The 6,102-nt window shown below is 38.0% G+C and overlaps 1 protein-coding gene across 2 annotated transcripts in view; it reads left to right on the forward strand.

Moving 5' to 3' along the window:
• Positions 1 to 5,032, forward strand: part of ZDHHC15 (zinc finger DHHC-type palmitoyltransferase 15) — a 37,700-nt gene extending 32,668 nt beyond the window's left edge. For both annotated transcript variants that reach the window (XM_045029897.1, XM_045029898.1), the window contains one exon: positions 716 to 5,032. The gene's annotated coding sequence lies outside the window, so the exon portion shown is untranslated. The remainder of the gene's footprint in view (positions 1 to 715) is intronic.
• The last annotated feature ends 1,070 nt before the right edge of the window (positions 5,033 to 6,102 follow it).

Genomic DNA, 6,102 nt, shown 5'->3' on the forward strand with positions numbered 1-6,102 from the left:
CCAAAAAGAAACTACCAGTTTCTTAGCGGTTCAAAATGCACTTTAAAAAAAAATCAGTACCTAACATTCACAGTCATCAATTTTTACAAGGCTCAAAACTAAATGTGCTTGGAGAATAAAATAAATGCTGAAGCTCAATCAAAGTGAAGCATGACAAATATAGTACAGAGCAGGAGTGTCTGAGTGACAAAATAAACCAGTTTTCAAAATAAACCTGTTTGCTTTTAGAAGAAATGATCATACTGTGATTGCAGATCTAACCTGTGGATGCTGCAGTCCAAGAAAGAATCTGAGTACAGAAAACTGTATTGAACATAATTATGCCCCAAAATGAAGAGATACAGTGTGCCTTTATTTCTTTCCCTAGAGAGATTCTGCATCTGCCTTCTTCAAGGCTGCATGTAGATGAATAACCAGGTCCTTTGGGGAAGCCTAGCACCTCATAAAATATTTCTACTTCAGTTTCCCGGCTTTGATGGTGTATCATGCGTGACTACATCTCTACTCCTAAGGTCACAGATGATGACATACTAAGAAGTATAACACTTTCAGTCAGTATTTTTCACCACTAAAAAGGATTCCGTCAGCTTGAAATCTAGTCACCATAAAAATTGAGTTAAATAGTTTTGACAGTACCTGTGTTTTGTTGTGGTTTTACAGTCAGTTTCCTATTTTTTTAAAGTGCTTTTTCTCTCTTCCTTCCCTGTTGCTGTAGGAAAGTTGTGCACAAACATCCGGGGAAATGCACTATGCACACAATGCTATGAAAAGCACTAAGTAAATGCACTGAAAAAACAGAATGTTTCTCTAATCATTGTTATAGCTGACAAAAGAAGGTAAAATATTCAGCCAGAAGTGTGATTTTTAACGTTATGACAACCCTTTTAAATTTAAGGGTGCATTTTCTCTTCCACTGGTGCTATTTGCTGGGCATATTTTTATGCTGCATCACAGAAAGATGTTTAAGTCCTATGGTATCATCAGGATCCAGTTGTGTCTCTGTTCTAGCCAAGGAAAAGAATGGGCTTCACAGCAGTAAACTGAATCCCAGAAAACAGGAGTTAAAGCTCTGTTAAACTTTTGGAGCACAATGCTTCTAGCAGGTCCCACTGTTTATTTTTAAATTGTGTGAATGCAATTCTCCTGAAAGGCGCCAGATTGATAGCCCTGCAGTGTACTGTTTAGCCACAAACTGGGCACAGCAATACAAGCTTTCCCTGAAGGGAACACCTCTAGGGCTAATATAGCTGGCAGTCTGCTTTGAGAAATGAAGGCTTGAATGGACAGAGAGAGGCAAGTTGCCAGTTAGTGCTATCTGTGGCAGCTTTTTGTGCTTTGGATGTGGGAACTGGATTGAAATCACTAAATTCAATTTATGTAATTCACCAAACAGCCATCAGAGAGTAATTTTTAGTCACAACCAACCTGGACTGAATTCAAACCAGAGACCTAACGTCTCTTTGAAAACACTAAACATTAATTTAGATCAAAGTCTAAAAACCTGGGTATTGAACCCTCCGCATGCAAAGCACGTTCCCTGTGCCCCCTGCCCCAGATGCATTTTATACTGATTGTGGTGTTCACATCAGATAAGAAATATTTACTTGTCCTATCCTCCTCTTCCTCTTCTCTCCCCCTCTCCCCCCCCCCAAAATGACCATGAGTACTATAAACACTTCCCCCGTGAACGTCACCACATGCACAAAGAATGCTGTGGGTGGATTTTACTGTAATATGAATCATTCCATCAAACTGCCTGTCTCTTATGATTAACAGTCCAAAATATCCCACTGACAATTATCCCCTTTACATTCCAGATATCCTGCTCTGACAAGCAGGTAAGGCATCATATTGATGTCTGCATAGGGTGTCTTGTGACAAGGCCTCTCCTTGGCCAATGAATTGCTCTCCAAGGAATTAGTGTTTATAAACATCTCTGCACTGCAGTTTGTTTTGTAAATTTGGACTCTTGCTGAATCAGTGTAAGATGTTTTTGGAGTAGAATAAGTTTTTGTATTCCTTTAAACAGGAAGCAGTACTGTACATTTTTAATAGACTGTACTTGTTGCATGTAGGTGTACTGTAATCAGTAAGGATTAGGAAGCTTTCTATTAGCATGATAGTGTGATGAATATTTACTTCCCAGAAATGGCCAGAGCTGTGGTTCAGCTGAATCTACAGTGTATTCTAAGTGTAGGAGGTGTGAATTCTGGCACAGGCTGAAAGCACAATTTTGTACCAGTTACAGGATTAGCTGCATAAAGTCTGTAACACATGAATGTAACATGTAAGGAAATACTTCCTTTGTATCTAACCATGGGGAATGGGGGGAGTTGAGATTTTAAAGATACATTCAGGGAACTGCCTTCAGTACAGTTGTTAAGCCAGCACAGCAGACTTGCCATTCATATGGCTGACTGTTTCACAGAAGCGTGAGGAGAACTGAGCATTAATAATTGTAAGCAGGTTAACAAAACATTGCTGGACCCTTGCCTGTTAGGCCTGAGTCAACTCAAAGTTACACATGCTCTTTTTGTGTCTGTGGTACAATGTTTTGAAACTGATCTACTTGAAAAATGTCTTGTTCTTATTGGTATTTTTCAGTTGTCAGCAGGTGTTCTGCTGCAGAGCATTTCAAACTGAGGTGTTTTTTTCCGCAAACCATCAATTAAAGTATTTGCATGGCAGAGTTGCTTTTTCATTAAAACTAATGTTCTGTCAGCAGCTTGGAGGGTAGCAACCAATTCAGACATGGGGCATTAGATACGTACTTTTCCTGATCATTTCCTCTTTTTATTTCATCTCTGTTGTTTCACTTTTTTGATAATTAACAGTCCAAGATGATATCAGCTTGTTCATTTTAGTTTTTACAGGCATTATTTCATTTTGTTAAAGAATACAAAGTGAGAAGAGTTTTTCTTTCTGATCACATGCAAATTATTTACAACTGATTATTTTTCAGCCAGCTGCATTTTTTCCTTTCGTTACTAAAGCAGTCTCTCTCTCTCTCTCTCTCTCTCTCTCTCTCTCTCTCTCTCAAAAAATGTTGTGCAATGTAATTTCTTGGTTTGATGTCAATTTGTCGATGGGTATCTTTGCATCTTCCTTGTCATTCTGATTTGTTTTTTGTTCAGTGCAGCAAGATCCAATGTTCTGTATTTTCTTTTGAATGCTTAATTTTTTATAAAATCCTATTTTACTGTTTTGGCTGCGATTTGGAATGTACACATTGAAATTTTTAAAAATGGTATTAGGTTTTACATTTATATTTCAAGTAAGACCAAAAATCTTTTATGCCTGCAAAGATGCTGTTTAAAGTATTCATTCTATATCAGGATTCGAGGTTTGCAGCAGCATCTGCAGTAAAGCTGGTATTAGAAAAATGCATGATTATGTTAAAATACACAAAATGGACAAAAGGGTCATTCTTGCTCTTTTATTCTAGTTGTGCTTAGGAAGAGGCATTCTTTTTGCACTGGCTGCTAATATCAAACAGCCCATGTAATGCAAAGGTGATTTTACTAAACAGAACTTTTTTGCTACTTGTAACTAACTTTGCATTTACTTGTGATCAAATCCTGTACCAAACCCGGACAGACAGAGGTGTCTCCCCCACTCGCAAAGCTGCAGAGCCTTTGCACTGTAGTATCTATTACAGATTATGTGCTTTCCTTCCATGCAGGTGTGTATCTCTGTTTTTCTTTCTCCCCTGGTGCTCAGTGAGCCCTAAAGCTGTTTTGTGGTGCATCTATAAATGGTGCAGAGTTATGACACAGGCATCTGGTATCCCAACCGTGCAACAAACCATCCTGGTTCTGGTGCAGACAGGGCCTTCCTACATGGGTGAGACGAAGCGCTTGTCTACACATGAGTTGTTCTAGAATAAGGTAGAGTGCGAATTTCAAGTGCAATGGCTATTCCAGAATAACTTGTGTGTAGACAAGCCCCAAGTACCATAAAAATGTAAGTTGCTTCATTTAAGCAGAGAGCTTCTATTTTAACTTCTGCCAGTTCTTTTGTAAGGTTTTCAGTGTATCCTCGTTTAGGGACTGTCTTGAGCCATCATTTAGTCAAGGGAGATCCCCGTTCACTAAGTTTAAAATGGGAGCATTTAAAAAATAACAAGTTTTAAAAATTCTTACTTACCTGTGAGATGTAAACACCCTACATGTTAGAGTTCACTTTTCATTAGTTATTCTGTTTAATATTTTACTCCAAAATCAATTTTGATTGGTCAGCTTCACTCTTTGCAGCATGGGTTTTGTTTGCTGGGGAAGGTGTGAATCAAACTAAACATTTGCTCAGAATTACTCCTAACTAGTTTGGTAAAGCTTTGTTTGGGGAGAACAACAATATCCATAAGTTTGGGGTAAAAACTACTGTCACCTGTCTCCTTCAATATTAACAACCAGGGCAGAGAACTTTTCCTTCGCCCTAAGGTAAACTAGCATAGTGAGCCATATCATCTCAGCAACTTTAAACGGGATTTCCATTTGATTTAAATTAGTTCTGCCTTATATATACACCCTAACTTACTTGCTGCTGCAATATGGCCCTATGTTCATACTAATAAGTGTTTTCTTTGCTTTTTTTGAAATGCATCTTGGAGATTCAATGATTACTAGAGTGTTCAGCTAAGACTGTGATAGATTGGAACTGCATGAGGTTTTCTCTCTCACACTTTCTTATGTTAACAGGGGGGCCAAATGTTTTCCATAATGTTATGAAAAGTCTGACAGCATTGAGAATGTGTTTGCCCAGTTTCAAGAGTTTCTATTAGCCATGCTGGCATTGGTTTTTAGTGTCAAATGGATTTTTACAAAAACTTTCCGTACAAACCACCATTTTTATTGGCCAACAAACATTCTCTATATTTGATGTGTAAGTAAGTTTCAGTAGCACTTTCAAGGAGTTTTTATGGTTTGAATACTGTATATTATGCATTGTTTTCTACTATTTGTTTTTTACTAGAGAATCGCATGGTTTATACTGTACTGCAGTAAAGAACTGCATTAAAATTGTTTTATCTTTACAATGATGTTGATTATTGGCCGTAAGTTAGTCCAGAGCACCATTTCACAGGAAAGGTCTTGTAAGCCTGAAACAGCAGTCTGATGATAGGAGGGTGTGATAGCCCAATCCCAGCTAGGAGAGGTCTGAGAAGATCTCAAGTGACAAGCTCAATTTCTGCCTCCTTTGCCCTGGTGAAGGCATACCTGCACCAGCTTGTCTTTTTGAGAACTTGCATTCCACCCTATTACAGGCAAGAAGTTTACCACTCCACCACACTACAGCATTTAAGTGTTGGCATATTTTTGAAGGATATTAAGTACCATGTTAAGGTGAGGTACAAGTTTTACAAGCAGGCAATCCAGTTGCTATCACTGATGTGGAAAAAAAACATTTTTTTTGCTTCTCTTTCCAGAATAAACTGTTGGTGCTAGGTATTCCAAAAAATTACAGCAAGACAAGACCCTATTTTGTTGTGAACTTGAAGCTGAGAGACAAATATTTTACAGTAAAAATTATATACCAAAAAGCTAGAACTACATTTAAACTCTTTCAGAGTTTTAGCATGGGTTTAAGAAGCATTTAGACCTAATTACTGGACATAAAATGCAAGATAGCTACCAATATAAACCCCTTTCCTAGGAATGCTGGCTGGTAGACAGGGCTAGAAACCAGGCATCCCTTCATCTGACAGTTTACTTATTTTTAAAATGGCTAATTACAACATGTATGTAGCTTAACACACAGGGATTTTAATAAGGCACAACTGCTAAGTATTTTATGTAGAGATTTTTTTGAAGACTGTACTGTTGCCATCTTGAGCAGTAGCCACTTGAGCATTTTCACTACAGTGGCAAGTGGGTTATGGTGGAAGGTTTCTTTATTTTTTTAGTACTACAGAGCTTAATGAGGCACCTACAATATGTTTTACTATGTGGAATTAGTCCATAGAGAACACAGTGACCTAAAAAGGGTTGAAATCCATGGCTGTGAGCACCAGCCAAGGGCCAGAAATCTACCTCTGGTGCTAATGTCTATGCAGAGTTCCAAGTTCCTTCATGATTTTTGAATTATTAAACTAAGCTGTAATGA

This window comes from Mauremys mutica, chromosome 9, assembly GCF_020497125.1.
Source record: "Mauremys mutica isolate MM-2020 ecotype Southern chromosome 9, ASM2049712v1, whole genome shotgun sequence".
NCBI lineage: Eukaryota > Metazoa > Chordata > Testudines > Geoemydidae > Mauremys > Mauremys mutica.